We start from the raw sequence: 18,484 nt of genomic DNA on the forward strand, positions 1-18,484 counted from the left end.
CTTCTTCAGTCTCTTTCATCAATGTCTTATACTTTATTAATACACAGGTCTTTCACCTCCTTGGTTAAATTTATTCCTAAATGTATTATTGTTTTTTTCTATGCTAATGTAAATGGGATTCCTTTCTCTATTTCATTATAATCTTTATTTCCGAAAAGTTCATTATAATGGCCCTTTTTATTCATGACTTTACTAACTTGAGTTTTTTTTTTTTACTAGTTCAGCTAAAGATTTTTCAATTTTGATCTCTTCAAAGAATCAACTTTTGATTTTGTTGATTTCTTTCCTATATTTTTTTCTATACTCTATTTCATTTATTTAGGGAGTAATATTTATTATTTATTTCCTTCTGTTTGAGTTGGGTTAAGTTTGCTCTTCTTTTTCTAGTATCTTTTTTTTTTTTTTTTTTGCCATTTCTTGGGCCGCTCCCGCAGCATATGGAGGTTCCCAGGCTAGGGGTCAAATCGGAGCTGTAGCCACTGGCCTATGCCAGAGCCACAGCAACGCGGGATCCTAGCCGCGTCTGCAACCTACACTACAGCTCACAGCAACGCCGGATCGTTAACCCACTGAGTAAGGGCAGGGACCGAACCCGCAACCTCATGGTTCCTAGTCAGATTCGTTAACCACTGCGCCACGACGGGAACTCCTCTTTCTTTTCTTTTTTTTGTCTAGTATCTTGAGGTGTAAGTTTAAGTTATTGATTTGAGATCTTTCTTTTTTAAGACAGATATTTACAGTTATAATTTTCCATGTAAGCGCTGTTTTGGTTGCATAAATTTTGGTATGCTGTATTTTTGTTTTCATTCATCTCAGATTATTTCCTAATGTCCCTTGAGATTTCTTCCTTGACCTCTTCGTTATTTAAGAGCATGTTGTTTAATAGTCACATAATTATGAATTCCTCAAATTTCATTCTGTTAATGATTTCTAATTTCATTCCACTGTGGACAGAGAACATTTTTTTTTTCTTTTATCCTACCCAGTTATGCAGAGGGTTTTTTGCCCTTTTGGGAGGTTTAAGTTCTTCTGCCAGTGTTCAGTAAATGTTCTATGCAAATAGTTCTACATGTAGATGTATTTTTTTGATGTGCTGGGAGAAGGTCAGCATGACGTCTTACTCCTCTGCCATCTTGATCCTTCTAGAACGTATTTTTTGTATGATTTCAATTCTTTTAATTTTTTTTCAGATGTTTCTGATTGCCTAACACATAGTCTATACTGAGAATGTTTCATAGGCACTTTTTTTTTTTTTTTTTTTTTTTGTCTTTGTTGCCATTTCTTGGGCTGCTCCTGTGGCATATGGAGGTTCCCAGGCTAGGAACAGATACTGACTCACAGACAGAGCTGTAGCCACCGGCCTATACCACGGCCACAGCAACGTGGAATCTGAGCCATGTCTGCGACCTACACCACAGTTCATGGCAATGCCAGATCCTTAACCCACCGAGCAAGGCCAGGGATTGAACCCTCAACCTCATGGTTCCTAGTTGGATCCGTTAACCACTTCGCCACGACGGGAACTCCAAGGCACTTTTTTTGATTAATGAATTTTATTACATTTATAGGTGTACAACAATCATTACAACCAAATTTTATAGAATTTCCATCCCAAACCCTCAGTGCATCCCTCCACCACCACCCCCAACCTGTCTCTTGGAAACTGTAAGTTTTCCAAAGTCTGTGAGTCAGTATCTGTTCTGCTAAGAAGTTCATTCTGTCCTTTTTTTAGATTTCACATGTAACTGATAGCATTCGATTTTGGTGTCTCACTGTATGACTGACTTCACTTAGCATAATAATTTCTAGGTCCATCCATGTTGCTAAAAATGCCAGTATTTCTTTCCTTTTAATGGCTGAGTAATATTCCATTAGATATATGTACCACGTCTTCTTGATCCACTCCTCTGTCAATGGACATTTAGGTTGTTTCTATGTCTTGGCTAGTGAAAATAGTGCTGCAAGGAACATCGGAGTACATGTGTCTTTTTGAGCCATGGTTTTCTCTGGATAGATGCCCAGGAGTGGGATTGCTGGATCAAATGGTAGTTCTATTTTGAGTTTTCTGAGGAATCTCCATACTGTTTTCCATAGTGGTTGTACCAATTTACAATCCCACCAACAGTGTACTAGGGTTCCTTTTTCTCCACATCCTCTCCAGCACTTATTGTTTGTAGACTTCTTGATGATGGCCATTCTGACCAAGGTAAGATGAAGAGTGTTTCATAGGCACTTGAGAAGAATACATTCTGCAGTTGTTGGATGGAGAGTTCTATAGATGTCTATTAATTTAGATGTATATTAAGTTAGAAAGCTTGAATTACTTTATTTCTCTTTCAGATAGTTTGTTGTTAGTGTATAAAAATGCAATTGCTTTCTATATGTTGATTTTATAATCTGCAACTTTACTGAATCCGTTTATTAGTTCTAGTAGCTTTTTGGTGGTTTTCAGGGTTTCTCTATATCATGTCATCTGCAAACAGAGATAATTTTATTTCTTCCTTTCTGACTTTTACTTCTTTATCTTGCCTAATTGCTATGACCAGGACTTTTAACTTTACACAACTGAGTATGATGTTAGCTGCGAGCTTGTCATATATGGTCTTTATTACGTTGAGTCCTCCTATACTTAATTTGTTGAGAGTTTTTATCATGAAAGAATGTTGAATTTTGTCAAATGCTAAACATACTTCATTTCCTTAAGGTATGATGTGGAAGAAGAACATGTCACTTCTGCTCACCTCCCATTGGCCAGGACTTAGGACTGCAGAGGCACATCTCAGAAATACTGCAGGTTTGATTTCAGATTACTGAGATAAAAATAAATACAGCAATAAAGCAAGTCATGTGAATTTTTTGATTTCCCAATGCATATGAAAGTTATGTTTACACTATACTATAGCCTGTTAAGTGTGCAATAGCATTATGTCCAAGAAAATAATGAACATACCTTAATTAAAGAATACTTTATTGCTAAAAAATGCTATCCATCATCTGAGCCTTCCACAAGTCATCATCTTTTTGTAATACTTGCATCAAAGATAACTTACCACAGAGCACCATAACAAAAATAATAAGGAAAAAGTTTAAAAATATTGAAATAATTACCAAAATGTGACACAGAGACATAAAGTGAGCAAGTGCTATTGGAAAAATGGCACCTATAGACTTGCTCAATGAAGGGTTGCCACAAACCTTCAATTTGTAAAAAACAAACAAACAAGGGTGGCTGGGAAATGTAGTCTTTATCATGGATAGTTTTTACCCTGCTAAACTTTGGTGACTTTATCCAAAAAAAACCAAAAAACAAAACCAGAATGGATATGAGGGTTCAACTAGCTGTGTCTGCCATAACGTATTGATAGGAACATACATGAAAAATGTAACAGTATTTGCCTCTAGGAACAAGGGTACTGGTGGCAGGGGACAGAGCTGGGATGAAAATGTCCCTTTTAATGCACTTTGAAATTTCTGATTTGTTCATGTGAATCTAATAACTAATTAAATATTTTTAACAAAGTAAAAAAAAAAGAATAGCATTATCCCATGTCCCTTAGAAAACCTCCATATCTGGTTCACTGAGCAAAAGATTTTTTGTGCCCTCACCCTCACCCCCTTAGTGAGGGTGATGGATATGGCATGAAACTTGGGCCACATTCAACTGTATTAAATCAATACGGCTTGAGGAGCTGGGGAAGCCCTATGGGCCTGCAAAGGCAGAGGCCTGGGAAAGAATGCAAATTCAGATAAGCACCTGGGAGAGCTGCTCTTCTGGCCACTGGATGCAGTTGTTTAGGACACTAGAAGGCCCATTCTGCTGTCAGGCCCTGACCCCAGCACCACTCATACGCAGAAGGAGGAGGAGGCAGGCACCTTCTGCCCAGGAGGGGCTGGGGAGCTGGGCCTGGAGACACAGTCAGCTCCTGGGGTGGGCTCTGCTTATTGCCCTTTCAAGCAGGAAGCCTCTGAAGCATTTGCCAGGAAGAGGCCTGGACTGCCCTTATGTCTGGCTCTCATTTCTTCCCCAGCTTTTGTGACTTAGAACCTTGGGGCAACTTTAGGCCTGGGTGGGGTGAGTGCTGGGGGGCCACCAGCAGTGAACCCCTCACCCTGGTACACAGGGTCATTTCCCCTCACTGGCCCCAGCTGTGCCACATGGCTGAGCACAGGACAGACACTCTCCCACCCCCGGTGCCTAGGAAAGGTCCTGCTGGCTCCCAGCACCCCCTTGGCTCCCCACAGCTACTCTTTAATGCCCAAGGAGCTCTGTGCACACAGAGAAACATAGAGGGCTCCACACCTTGTCTCAGTGCCATGTAGGAAAACTGAAACATCCTTTCTCTAAATTTTCATATACAACTCCTACAATTAACCATCTTTTTTTTTTTTTTTTTGATAGGCAAGAAATAGCTTAAGATAGGATGCTTGTGAAAGATGCAACCAGACAGGCAAGGAGGCTCTGCACAAGGATTAGGTTAACAACTTGAGCTTTTAAAATTTTAAGAAAGTAGATTTCCCTGAACATTTAAATGCTAAATATGATCAATTACAAACTTCCCAATTTTATTGATTCAGTCTCATAAATGTTTCAAACACCTTTAAAAATCAACAAATAAAAATACAACCATTGCAGGACCGGATCTGCATACTCATACTAAAACTGGTTACAAATGCTAATGCAGAGATCTAAATTTGTTTATTATCTGTAGTCAGCAGCCCTCATAGACATTATGCACCCATTTGCCATGCATCACTGCCCTCTCCTGGGGATCTTAGATAGCTGGCAATGCAATACCTTCTGTTGGAGGCCTCACCAGAGCTCTGTACCCCAAACTCTCTATCCTGGGCAGAGTGAGTGGACCAGAGGTGGGTCCTGGACTCTGAGGACCTCATGAGCTGGACAGGCTCCTACAAGGCAGACACAAAAGTTCTACCCAAGAAGGGATGTGGATGGTGACAGATGACCAAAGCCATGAGCATCTCATTCTTGAGGCACCTGAATGTGCCTCTCTGAGAGAGTAAGGGGGCAAGGGCTGAGGACTCACAGAGGAGGCAGTGGTTAGAAGCCAGGGAAGGGCCCCAAGGAGAAGCTGGGGACCAGCTGGCCATAAGCAGCTGAGCAGCAGAAACAAAGTGAGACACCAGTGCCAGAGTGTGAGTGATGCTCTGGGAACTGGTGACATGTGGACACCCAGGCCCATTCTCCTAAAGAGTCTGGCTGAGGGTCCAGGCTGTGTGGTTTCCACACCCCTATATATTCTCACAGAGGCAAAAGGAATGAGCAAAAGATGTTCTAAGCTGAGATAATGGCATGTGCTGAGGCCAAGTGCATAGGAAATAAAAGCTGGTCCAGTGATTTGTGTGTGGGAAGTGAGGGAAGGAAGCAGACTGGATGTGGGGAGAAACTGAAACGTGAGGACATTCCAAGGAAGGCCTCCATGGACCCAAAGGGGAGGCTGGGGCTGGGATCACTCAGCAACTATCCAGAAATGACGAAAGGGAGATTTGGTGAGCTTTAGGCCCAAGAACTCTGGTGAGGCTGCTTCCTTCTGCCAGGCAGCAGTTACCTCCTGAGCTATCAGATTCCAATACCTGGTCCTGAAGGGCAGTCTGTGCAGTCACCACTATAGTAGAGATGACAGGCTGGGTCACCGAGTGTGAAGGAGGCCTGTGGCCAGAGACATGGTTACAGTGATCTGTTCAGATGTGATTACAGAGAACAGGTCTAGTCAGCCTCTGCACAATTTTCACTGAAATGAACTTCTCCTGGTCTGGGGGAAGAGGGTGATGACATCAGATTTTCATTCTAGAATGGGGCTGTGGTTCAGGAGAGAGAGCAAGTCTGGTGATAAACATGAAGGGTAGCCAGTGCGAGGAAGAAATCTAAAGACACAGGAGTGGCTGAGAGTCTGAGAGGAGATAGGGGGCGGGGGTGGGGGTGGGGAGCAGTAACATTTACAGAGAGGGGAGATCAGGATATACAAAGGGGTAGGTGCGTGGTCCTGCCGCCACAATACATGATCCTGCCTGAGTGGGTAACTGTAGAGGGGAGCCAGGAGAATGAGTGCTCCAGGAAGGAAGGAGAGCCCCATAGCATCAGACCAGGACTGAAGGCCCTCCACTGCCCCAACACACACAGCAGTGGCTCTCAGTTCAGCCGGCCGCCCCTAGATGGCAGTGTGTGCATGAGGCAGCAGCTGATGCAGACGGCTCCCCAGGGACAGCCAGGTTCTCCCATGAGACCAGCTAAAAGTCCCCAGAGCTGTGAGAGGACAGGCAGAAGCACCTGTGATGCTTGCAGCATCCACCTGTTCTCTGGTCTGCTTCAGGTGGGTGGGCGAGTGCCTCTTTCTCTCCTTCCTGGGGGGTCCTATCAGGGTTCCTCTTGGCAGGGCCTGTGTACGAGGTCCCAGAGACTTAGTGGACCCCCAAATACTTGTGTTCATGACTCTCCAGTCTTGGTGGAAGGCTGAGGCATAAAGATCTGTTATGCCTGTTAGAACCAGTCGACAGTTCTGGTTCTACCACTTCTTGGGTGAGTGATTCTGTCTGAGCCCACTTCCCACATTTGTTTTACAAATGCATAGCTTTGTGAAAGGTAGTTCACATGAGAACTGCTTCAGAAGAAACAATTTTTCATGTTTTCAGACTACATTTTCACATCTGCTCCATAGTCCATAGATCCCATAGTGGACATAGCTTCCAGGGGCAGAGCTGGGAATGAGCCCAGGCAGTCTGCCCTTGCTCTTAACACCTCTGATCTGCTCCTTCTCTCTGACGTCACATCTAGGCCTTCCTTCTTTGGCAAAACTATCTTCTCTCATTTGGAGGAATTACAGCAGAGCTGACTCACAGGGCTGGAATGGCTTTGGGAGGTTATCTACTAAATAACTGTGCTCTCTCCCCCACTCTCAGTTTATGGGTTGGACCACTAAGGTGAGATAGGATGCCTTGTCACCATCACCTATTAACAGTCTCAGCTGCCATCATCAAAGTATGCTCCATTGTGTCTTGTGCTCACATGTGGGTTCCTACCACAAATCTTTACAGCCTGGTAGGGGACACCATCTGAGGACAGAGGCTTCATGGCTGAGGCTGCAGATGCAAATAAGAGAAAGAAGCCCTTGGAAATGTGTGGATTTTTTGGGGGTGGGGTGTGGGCTTTTTAGGGCTGCACCAGTGGCATATGGAAGTTCCCAAGCTAGGGGCTGAATCAGAGCTGCAGCTGTCCGCCTATACCACAGCCACAACAACGCCAGATCCAAGCCACATCTGCGACCTACACCACAGCTAGCAGCAACAATGGAAGCTTAATCTACTGAGTGAGGCCAGGGATTGAACCTGTATCCTCATGGATCCTAATCGGGTTTGTTACCGCTGAGCCACAATGGGAACTCCCTGGATTCTTTACAGTAGACTATTCTGGAACAAATAGGGCAGGCATTGGGTGACAGACCAACAAGTTAATTTCTTTTCTATTCACTTCCTCTAGGGCTCCCTGATCTTTTCAAGAAAGGATATAGCAATTCGAAACAGCTTGGAGTGAAAGGTCTACCAAAGACATTAGCACCTGAGTCACCCAGCTCCTGCCATACCTTCATGGGGTGACCCATCCTCACACTGGCCTCTTGGCCCTGACTTCCTCACTCCTAGAGCCATGGACTCCTTCATTCCATCTTGATCACTCACTCCTGTGGATACATCCCTCTGTCTGACTGCAGCCTTGTGCAACCATTCCTGTCTCTGTGGTCAATGAGGGCCCTCCAGCCCCACCATCTTCTCCTTTCTCCCCATCTACTGGCCCTTCCAGCTGTTGCTTCTCTTCTTTACCACTCAAGACTCATGATATAACACCTCAGTGCTTTCTTTCCAATATTCTTCAACCCTCTGCACTCCTGTTTTTCTATCACGCTTTCCAGCAAACCTTTTTCTTGTCTGTCTGTTTTTTAGGGTCGCACTTGCAGCATATGGAAGTTCCCAGGCTAGGGGTCGAATCGGAGCTGCAGCTGCCAGCCTAAGCCATAGCCACAGCAATGCCAGAGCCTTAACCCACTGAGTGAGGCCAGGGATCGAACCCACAGCCTCCGGGATACTAGTTGGGTTGGTAACCTACTGAGCCATGATGGGAACTCCCAACTCCCAAACTTTGATCAATCCTACTCTCTGTGCTCTCTGTACCTGGGCTCACCCAGCTGCTGAGGATGGATGAAGGCTGCCACCTGAGCTGTCACTCTGACTCTGGTTCACCATCCTCAGCTGGGCTCTCAATCCTTCTTCAGACCCTCCTGCCTGTCCTAACCCTAACCCTAACCCTAACCCCAGAAGCTTCTCTCATTTTCTTTTTTTCTTTTTGTCTTTTTAGGGCCACACCTGCGGCATATGGAGGTTCCCACACTAGGGGTCTCATCGGAGCTGTTGCCATCAGCCTATACCACAGCTACAGCAACGCCAGATCTGAGCCTCATCTGTGACCTACACCACAGCTCACAACAATGCCGGATCCTTAACCCACTAAGCAAGGTCAGGGATTGAACCCGAAACCTCATGGTTCCTAGTCGGATTTGTTTCTGCTGCGCTATAACAGGAACTCCTCATTTTCTACTAAGTTCCTTTCAAATCCTTGGATCCCAGAAATCACCCACTTGCCTTCAACAGGTGACCATTCCTATTTCAAAACAAACAAACAAACAAAAAAACAAAAAAAAAGGAAGGAAGCCTTCACTTAGGAACCCTCACTAAACCCTCAACATCTGCATCTCACTCAACTCCCCCTTCCCTGTCTCCATGGAGGCTCCTCTGTCCCCAGTTTTTGGCCAACCTCTTGTTTGGAACCCCAACCCTTCCCACCTTCTCAAGGAGGTATCATCTCTTTCTCTTCAGCCTTTCCTGTCTACTGCTTCTTACCTCCATCATTTAAAGATATTCAAGTCTCCTTAAAAACAAACAAATCCACCTCTTACCCACATCATCTTCCAGCTAACAACTTCACTCTGATGCTTATTTATTTCAGCCCATTGTTAACAGCTTTTAACTCAAGTATTCCACAGAACCAGCTCCCTGAAGCTGCCAACTCCAATGGCCACACCTCAGCCTTGACACGTGGCCAGGTCTTGCTGCCCTCCCTGAAGCACTGGAATATGGGGACCACGCCTTCCTTCCTGAAATATTCATTTCCCTTGACTTCCATCACACCACCTTCTGGCTTTGCTGCTACCTCGCTGGCTGCTCTTTCTAGTCTCCTTAATCCCTCTCCTTCTTCTCTTCCTGGTCACCACCACGTTCATCATCAGGATTCTGCTTCATTCGTTTTCCTTTCTCAACTCCTAGTCCCAGGGTAATTTCCTCTACTCCCATGGTTTTAATTATCATACATGTGCAGTTCTCTCAATAATCATTCTCAGGAGTTCCCATTGTGGCACAGCAGAAACAAATCTGATTAGGAACCATGAGGTTGTGGGTTTGATCTCTGGCCTTGCTTAGTGGGTTAAGGTTCCATCGTTGCCATGAACTGTGGTGTAGGTTGCAGACATGGCTTGGATCTCAAGTTGCTATGGCTAAGGTGTAGGCCAGCAGCTGTAGCTCCGATTAGACCCCTAGCCTGGGAACCTCCATATGCCTCAGATGCAGCCCTAAAAAGACAAAAACAAAAACAAAAACCACATTCTCCTTTCTTTCGAACAGGCTCGGGGACCTAATTTTGTTTTTATTTATTTATTTATGGACCACTAAGGTGAGATAGGATGCCTTGTCACCATCATCTTTTAACAGTCTCAGCTGCCATCATCAAAGTATGCTCCATTGTGTCTTGTGCTCACATGTGGGTTCCTACCACAAATCTTTACAGCCTGGTAGGGGACACCATCTGAGGATAGAGGCTTCATGGCTGAGGCTGCAGATGCAAATAGGAGAAAGAAGCCCTTGGAAATGTGTGGATTTTTTTTTGGGGGGGCGGTTTTTAGGGCTGCACCAGTGGCATATGGAAGTTCCCAAGCTAGGGGTTGAATCAGAGCTGCAGCTGCCGGCCTACACCACAGCCAGCAACATGGGATTCAAGCCACATCTGTGACCTATGGCACAGCTCACCGCAATGCTGGATCCTTAAGCCATTGATCAAGGCCAGGGATGAACCCACACTCTCATGGGTATTAGCTGGGTTCATCACCACTGAGGTACAATGGGATCTACAGGGACCTAATTTTTAAAAATTACATTTCCCGGCCTCCATTGGAACTAATGTTTGCCATGTGCCCAGACCTGACCAATGAGGCATAAGCAGCAGTCTGAGAGGATTTCTGGGGCAGTGTTGCTTTCCTAACACGGGTGCTGCTCCTTCATCCTTTTTGCTCTTTCTTCTGCCTATCTGGAATGCAGAGAGGAAGCTGGAGCTGGAGCAGCCATTGTATGATCATAAGCTGACTCTGAGGATGCAAGCTTTCCAGTAAGGAGAGCCAAAGTAGACCAACAGAGTGGACCTGGGACCTGAGTGACTGTGGAACTGCTGACAAGTTTTGCTTTGCTTACCTTCAGACTGCATTATGTCAGAGTTTTCAGTAAGTATAGTAATAAACCCCTTTAGTTAAAGCAATCTGGTTGGGTTGATGTGATAGGAGCCAAACCCAAGCTCTGATGAATACAACTGCCAAATTTATAGCTTCTGCTTAGATGTCTCTCCTGAACTTCAAACTGCAAACTGGACCTCTCTTCTTTGTCCACAGAGACACCTCCAATGGAAGAGGTCTAAGTTGTCACCCCTCACCAAGTCACTTGGATTCCTGGTCTCAGTGAACAGTATCACTGTCTATGAAACCAGAATCCTATTAGTCAGCATCCTATTAGTCACTCTTCAATTCTACCTACTAAATATATTTTGACTCTGTTCACCTCTTGTCATTTCCTCATCACCATCTTCCTGAACTACTTTCTTTCCCAACTATTCTTTTTTTTTTTTTTTTTTGGCTATGCCCACAGCATGAGGAAGTTCCTGGGTCAGGGATCAAACCCATGCCATAGCAGTGACCTGACCCACAGCAGTGACAATGCTGGATCCTTAACCCACTGAGCCACCAGGGAATTCCCTTCATAACTAGTCTTTAATCTTGCTCCCTCCAATCTTCTCTTCCTACTGAAGCCTTAGGGATCTTCTAAAAGCACAAAAGTAACAATGCTACTATTCTGCCTAAAATCTTTCAGTGTCTGTTTAGGGACTAAGGAGGATTAGGTATATACTGTAAGATTCTTCTGAATTATGCTGGTCCTGCACACACCATCTCTGCCTTGGGAAAGGTGTTGCCCTACTGCCCACAGGGATAGACCTGGTCTAGTCAGGGAATCCTTTCTCCTTTGCCACAGTGATTGATCCATGAGTAGGCACATGTCCAGAGATGGCCAATTATTGGGATTTATTCAAACCAACCTAGAGTGTAGTTATTCAGAGCCACATCTCCAACATGGGGCAAACTCTGAACACTAGGAGACAGAGGGAGGGGCTCCTGGTCTGGGGAGCCTGCAGGATCAGTCCCTAGTGTCTAGAGTCAATCTGGTTTCAAGTCTTTTTTTTTTTTTTCTTCTTATGGCCACACTTGCGGTATATGGAAGTTCCTGGGCTAGAGGTTGAATTGGAGCTGCAGCTGCTGGCCCATGCCAGAGCCACAGCAACATGGGATCGGAGCCATGTCTGTGACTTACACTATAGCTCATGGCAATTCTGGATCCCCAACTCACTGAGCGAGACCAGGAATCGAACCTGCATCCTCATGGACACTAGTTGGGTTCTTAACCCACTGAACCACAAGGGGAACTCCCTCAAGTCCTTTTTTTTTTTTTTTTTTTGATTCTGAGTGACCTGAGTGTCCTTCCAGTAATCTTCCCTTCTTTGGCCTAAGCTAGTGTGAGTGGGGCTTTTTTTTCTTTTTTCTTTTGGTCTTTTTAGGGCCACACCCATGGCATATGGAGGTTCCCAGGCTAGGGGTCGAATCAGAGCTGCAGCTGCTGGCCTACCACAGCACAAAGCACACCGGATCCTTAACCCAAAGAGCAAGGCCAGGGATCAAACCTGCATCCTCATGGATACTAGTCAGATTCATTTCTGCTAGGCCACGATGGGAATTCCCCTGGGTGGGGTTTTTTCACTTCTAACCAAAACATTCTGAACTAACATGAAGATCCTTGGTCATCTGGCCCTAATAAGCCATCGATTCCAGAAAAAAGAATTCCTTCCAGTTTATAGGATGTTTTACAAATGTTATGTCATTTGATTCTTACTATAAGCCTGCGAGGTAAGTTTTACTTTTATCTTGACTTTACAGATAAGAAAACTAAGGTTCAGAGATGTCAGGTATATTGTTCATATTAAGAGGGTGAGAGGAGTTCCCATCATGGTGCAGTGGAAACGAATCCAACTAGGAACCATGAGGTTGTGGGTTTGATCCCTGACCTTGCTCAGTGGGTTGAGGATCCGGCATTGCTGTGAACTGCGGTGTAGGCCGACAGATGCAGCTCCGACTGAACCTCGAGCCTGGGAACCCCCATATGCCATGGGTGTGACCTTAAAAAGACAAAAATAAAAATAAAAAATAAAACATTAAAAAAAATAAAAAGAGGCTGAGAAATAGGAAAGCGTGGATACCAAGTCCCTCTTCTATTCAAGCTGCTTCCCCGCATCCCCCACCCCCTGGCTTGTACACAAAGAGGGAGAGAGGCACTACAGCATGAAGTCCCGGGTGAGGCAGAGCAGCACTGGGACAGGACCAGACTGGGACAGAGAAGTAGGGAGGAAGTTGAGGACTATAAAGGCCAAACTCCTTCATTTAAAATTTTATTTACAGCCAACTCCAGGTCCAGGAAGAAGAAGAAACTCTTATCTTCTCTCTTTTTTAGGCTGTCTTCTACTGTTTTTTGTTCTCATAATCTATACCTCAGGCTTGTAATCTGTGCTATAGTTATTTTCTTGGTAACTATGGTCCCAGGGACCAGTCCAGAAACTAAGGCACTGTTTACAATACAGCCCTTTTATGAGTTGGGACTGTCCATATCTCAATTCTTTTAATTTATTTGGTTTTTTAGGCTATGTTGTACTTTTCTTACAGTTTTACTAAGATGAAACTAACACACAACACTACATAAGTTAAAGGTATACAGCATAATGATTTGACTTACATAATCATGAAATAATTACCACAATAAGTTTAGTGAACATCTGTCAACTCACATAGATGTAAAAATAGAAGAAAAAATTTTTTTCCTTGTGATGAGAACTCTTAGGATCTATTCTGAACAACTTTCACACATAACATACAGCAGGGTTACTTAATCATGCTGAAAATTATATACTGCATGCTTCTTTATCTTATACCTGGAAGTTTGTACCTTCTTTCTTTCTTTCTTTCTTTATTTATTTGTCTTTTTAGGGCTGCACCTACAGCATATGGAGGTTCCCAGGCTAGGGTCGAACCAGAGGTGTAGCTGCTGGCCTGTACCACAGCCACAGCAATGTAGGATCAAAGCCGTGTCTGCAACCTACACTACAGCTCATGGCAACGCCAGATCATCAACCCACTGAGCGAAACCAGGGATTGAACCTGAGTCCCCATGGATGCTAGGTTCATTCCTGCTAGGTCTCGATGGGAACTCCTGTACCTTCTGATCCCTTTCATCTGTTCTCCCTCTCCACCCCCTACTTCTGATAACAACAAATCTGATCTCTTTTTCCGTGAGTTTGTTGTTTTTGAAGTATATAATTGACCTACAACACTATGTCAGTTTCTAATGCACAATATAGTGATTTGATATTTCTATACATTTCAAACTGATCACCAGTGCAATTCTTTTCATTTTATTTTATGTTATTTTTGTCTTTTTAGGGCTGCACCCATGTCATATGGAAGTTCCCAGGCTAGAGGTCAAATTGGAGCTGTAGTTGCCAGCCTACACCACAGCAACAGCAATGGGAGATCCAAGCCACATCTGTGACCTACACCACAGCTCACCTCAGCACCAGATCCTTAACCCACTGAGCAGAGCCAGGGATCAAACCCACATCCTTATGGATACTAGTTGGGTTTGTTACCCCAAGCCACGATGGGAACTCTTTTTTTTTTTTTTTTTTACTTTTTAAGAAAGGAAGAGAAAATGGGCCTGCTATGCTTTGATTATCCCTTATGCTCTCAGAAGCCAGCCCATATGACTGTAAAAATGGGTCAGGTAAAGCTTGGTGGTCTCAGAGGGCAGCTGGGAATGGCAGTGTCGTAAGTAGCTATTTAGGGAGGCCTGGTGGGGAAGGGGTGGAGGGCAGGCTTTGTGGGCATTTCCCTCACCCTCTTCACACCCTGCAGCAGTGTGGCCAACTGCTCAGAAAGCAGCTGTCTCCCTGCAGCCACTCAGACAGGAGGAACCTCCAGCACCACGGTCCACAATATTGGCTTTACCCTCTTCTCCTTGTTTAAGCTCACGACCTCCTTCATATGCAGGATTAAGCAGAAATCATCAGGTGTGGATGCGGATGATCGTCTTTCTGTTCCTAACCTTCACTGGAAACATGTTCTCAGCCTTCACACCTTTTTTTTTTTTTCTTTTTTTTTCCCCCTTGCCTATGGCACCTGAAAGTTCCTGGGCCAGGACTGAACCCAAGCCAGTGGTGACTCGAACCACTGCAGTGACAACATCAGATCCTGAACTTGTTGCACCACAAGGGAACTATTGCACACTACCTTTTTTTTTTTTTTTTTTTTTGGCTTTTTGGCTTTTCTAGGGCCACTCCCGTGGCATATGGAGGTTCCCAGGCCAGGGATCTAATCAGAGCTGTAGCCTTTGGCCTACGCCAGAGCCACAGCAATGCCAGCCGTGTCTGTGACCTACACCACAGCTCAAGGCAACACTGGATCCTCGACCCACTGAGGGAGGCCAGGGGTTGAACCCGCAACCTCATGGTTCTTAGTTGGATTCATTAACCACTGAGCCACGAAGGGAACTCCACACGCCCTTCTTAATAATGGTGGAGCCATCCCTCTACTAGAGGTGTCCTCTCCTTCCTGCGGAGGCCCATCTCCTTTCACCTTCAGAATCATCACTTCTGCCATCTCTCCTGCATCACTCCTATCATTCTGCAAACCTGCTCTAGTTAACCTTGGTATGTTAACAAAACCCTCTGTATCCTAACAAAAGTTAAAATTAGGTATGTCACTGGAAAACAGAGGGTTAAACAAGATGGAAATTTCTTTTTCTCATATACAAAGTCAAGAGGTGGGTGGTCCAGAGCAGGTGCGGTGGCTATGTAAACATCAGGAACCCAAATTTATTCCAACTTGTTGCCCTAACATCTTCAACACATGGCTTACATTTCAAAGTTGAATACAGTTGTTTGAGCTCTAGCTACACAGTCACACATTGTAAGGAACAGGAGAGACCCATGGTTGAGCAAAGCACCTCCCTTTAAGGCTAGTTCTCCCGAATTGTACTTACCTCCTGCTGGCTGGAACTGAGTCATGTGACCATGTTGAGCAAAGAGGGAGTCCTAGAAACTTGCTTTTATTCAGGGAAGCCATGTGGCCAGCTAGACCTGGAAATTCTATGATAAAGGAAATGGGGGAGAATGGCTGTTAGGGTCATCAGCCATCTCTGCCAAAGCCTATGAGTCCACAATGCTCTCTAGACTCCTCCCAGTTCTGTTCTTTGTTGGACAAGTTGTCTAAATACGACAGTTCTATTGTGGTCTGGCTCCCACCCCACTACTCCAGGATCACTGCCTTTATTATGTGTGCCAATGACCTTCATGTTATCAGAGTCAAAGGATCTTCCCTTTCCTCGTAAGTGATCTGGAAACACTGCTTTCTCAGTCTCTGAGATATAACGCTCACAAGGTTCTTTTTTCGCCTCCTCAGCTTCTCTTTTTCTTTGACTTTTTAGGGCCACACCTGTGGCATATGGAGATTCCCAGGCTAGGGGTCAAATTGGAGCTGTAGCCCCCAGCCTATGGCACAGCCACAGCAATGCCAGATCTGAGCCGCGTCTGTGACCTACACACCACAGCGCATGGCAATCAGCTTCTCTTTTTCAGCCTTCTTCCCTGCTTGGCTCCTCTGACTCCTCTAGGTCCCTCTTTGAACCCTTTCCTATTCTGCATCTATCTCCTACCCTTCAGATCCCAAGGCGTTTACCATCTTTAAAATGATGCTTCCCAAATCCCTACCTTCAGCCTGGGTGAGCTTCTTGTGACTGGACAATCAAGTTGGATTTCTTATGGGCATCTCAAACACAACATGACTAAAACAGAATTCTTGATGTGCTTCCTGGGGCTGTAGTCTCTCTCCTCCAGGCTACTCCATCCAATATACGAGGCACTGTTCACCCTCTAACTCTAGCCGGAAACATGAAAATTATCTTTGGTTTCTCCATTCCCTCCCCCCACATCTATCCTCTCAGTGTCCATGTTCAAAATAGCATCTCTCAACCACTCATTTTAGTGAGGCCACCATTCAGTCCAAGCTACCATTAGCTTTAGCTGGGGCTGCCACAGCAGTCTAATTGTCCCCTTGCTTTTATTTTTGCCTGCCACCCACCCAATTTATGCTTTACACAGCAGAAAATCAAAACACGTTAGTCCTCTGCATAAAACCATTCAATGGTTTAATTAAAAGGTCTCCATTCCTAGGAGTTCCCGCTGTGGCACAGTGGGTTAAGAATCTGACTGCAGGGAGTTCCTGTTGTCCTGGCTCAGCAGAAACGAATGTGACTAGTATCAATGAGGACGAAGATTTGATTCTGACCTTGCTCAGTGGGTTAAGGATCTGGCATTGCTGTGAGCTGTAGTGTAGGTTGCAGACGTGACTCAGATCTGGCATTGCTGTGACTGTGGTGTAGGCCGGCAGCTACAGCTCCCATTCGACCCCAGTCAGGGAATCTCCATATGCCTCATGTGTGGCCATAAAAAGACCAAAAAAAAAAAAAAGAATCTGATTGCAGTGGCTTGGGTCACTGTGGGAGGCACTGGTTTGATGCCCTGGGCAGAGGGTTGAGAATTCAGCATTGCCACAGCTGCTGCGTAGGTCGCAGCTGTAGCTGGGATTCAATCCCTGGCCCAGGAACTTCCATAAGCCGCAGGTGTGGTCATTAAAAAAAAAGTCTCTATTCCTAGATACAGTCTTGCATGGCCTGGCCCCTGCCCATCTCCCCACTTCATCCTGGTCCTCTTTCCCAGGCTTGCAACTCTGGACACACAGGTTTTCTTTCAGCTCCTTGACACATGCACAGCTTACCTTTCTCAAGGCCTAGGCACAAACTGTTCTTGACTTGGAATGTCTCTGCCTGGCTCTTCCCAAGGATATCTCCTCATTCTTTTGACTTCATTTTCAACATCACCTCCTCAAAAGACATTCTCCCTGCTGTCGTCACCTAAAGTAACTCTTGTTCTCTATTCCAGTCCCTTGTTTTTGTTCCAGCATTTACTTTAACTTGCAAGTACTTGTCTTCTCCACCAAAAATCTGCTTTATAGAGCAAGAGGCCTTAGTTGTCTTGTTTACTGCTGTATCCCCAGCATCAAAAGAGGGCCTGGCACAGATCAGGCATTCAATCAAACATTCTCTTTCTGCTTAAGGACAAATGGGTGGGTAGGTTCCCCAAGGTCTCTGAGCTGCCTGGGGTGTCACAGGCAGGCTGCATCCCCCTTAATTTAAGACAAACAACCAAAACCAACCCAAAACTGGGAATGGACTGAACAGTTGCTTTTCACGATCTCCTCCTTACATTGGACTTAACCTTTTGGTTGCTTTTACTACAATGTGGTGCAACTAGTCTCTTGGCCCAGTTTTAACAGACCCAGCAGAACAAATCACCTCCACCTGAATGTGTTTAAGGATCAGCGTGGTGTGCCTGGGCCTCATTTTTTAGATAGTTGGGTTGAGACCCCAGAGCCCAGCCAGCAGTGTGAATACCTCCACCACAGGCTGTACCTGCAGTCCTCCACACTTCCCTCTCAAGAATTCTCTCAGCCATCTCCTTAAGAAGGTGAGGGACAAACCTAGGCCGGCTGTCCGAAGAAAGCGTGGTATTTTTAGCACAAAGACTACAAGGAGCCAGTCTTTACGGCCAGGTTTGCACAAAAATAAATGTTAATTTACTACCTTTGTCTTAAAGCCTACCCCCACCGCCAGTCTCTGAGGCCCGGCAGGACCGCTTCCAGTATTTTCAGTTCAGCCATTTTTCTAACCCTGAGCTCACCTCTCTACCCAGTCAACCCCGTAGCCTCAAGGTGTGCTTCCCTTCGGCCCCCACAATTCGAGCGTCTCCTAGGCTGGAGGAGTTCCGCCAGGGTCAGAGACAAGGCTGGTGTGGCCTCCGCGCGCCTCCGCCTATCACCTCAGCCCCCAACATTGGGTGAGTGTAAGCGCTCTGCCCGCGCGGCGCACCCACTGGGTTAGCGCGGAGCCGGGCTGCCCCCGCCTCCGGCCCCGCCCAAAGCGGGACAAAGGGGCGGGTCGGGGACTAGGCCCG

General features: G+C 45.5%; 1 protein-coding gene and 1 long non-coding RNA gene across 4 annotated transcripts in view; one reads left to right on the plus strand and one right to left on the minus strand.

Moving 5' to 3' along the window:
- Positions 1 to 1,534: 1,534 nt before the first annotated feature.
- On the minus strand, positions 1,535 to 18,379 carry LOC102167252 (uncharacterized). Of its 2 annotated transcripts, XR_014828211.1 has the most exons (5): positions 18,212 to 18,379; positions 17,250 to 17,475; positions 16,184 to 16,351; positions 15,457 to 15,562; positions 1,535 to 2,810 (listed from the first exon to the last, which is right to left on the minus strand). It is a non-coding gene; the product is annotated as an uncharacterized LOC102167252 (long non-coding RNA). The 2 variants fall into 2 exon arrangements; XR_001301044.3 differs by lacking the exon at positions 18,212 to 18,379 and having other exon boundaries at positions 17,250 to 17,542.
- The window catches only part of TSPAN14 (tetraspanin 14), a 59,181-nt gene continuing 58,597 nt past the window's right edge, over positions 17,901 to 18,484 (plus strand). Inside the window, exons 1-2 of one of the 2 annotated variants that reach the window (XM_084997445.1) lie at positions 17,901 to 18,083; positions 18,224 to 18,367. The gene's annotated coding sequence lies outside the window, so the exon portion shown is untranslated. The remainder of the gene's footprint in view (positions 18,084 to 18,223; positions 18,368 to 18,484) is intronic. The other variant, XM_084997444.1, reaches the window with a different exon arrangement.

The sequence above is a fragment of the Sus scrofa genome, chromosome 14, assembly GCF_054392235.1.
Source record: "Sus scrofa isolate SSC_HxYL_T2T_F1_AM1 chromosome 14, Sscrofa_HxYL_maternal_Yorkshire_Landrace_v2.0, whole genome shotgun sequence".
Classification (NCBI taxonomy): Eukaryota; Metazoa; Chordata; class Mammalia; order Artiodactyla; family Suidae; genus Sus; species Sus scrofa.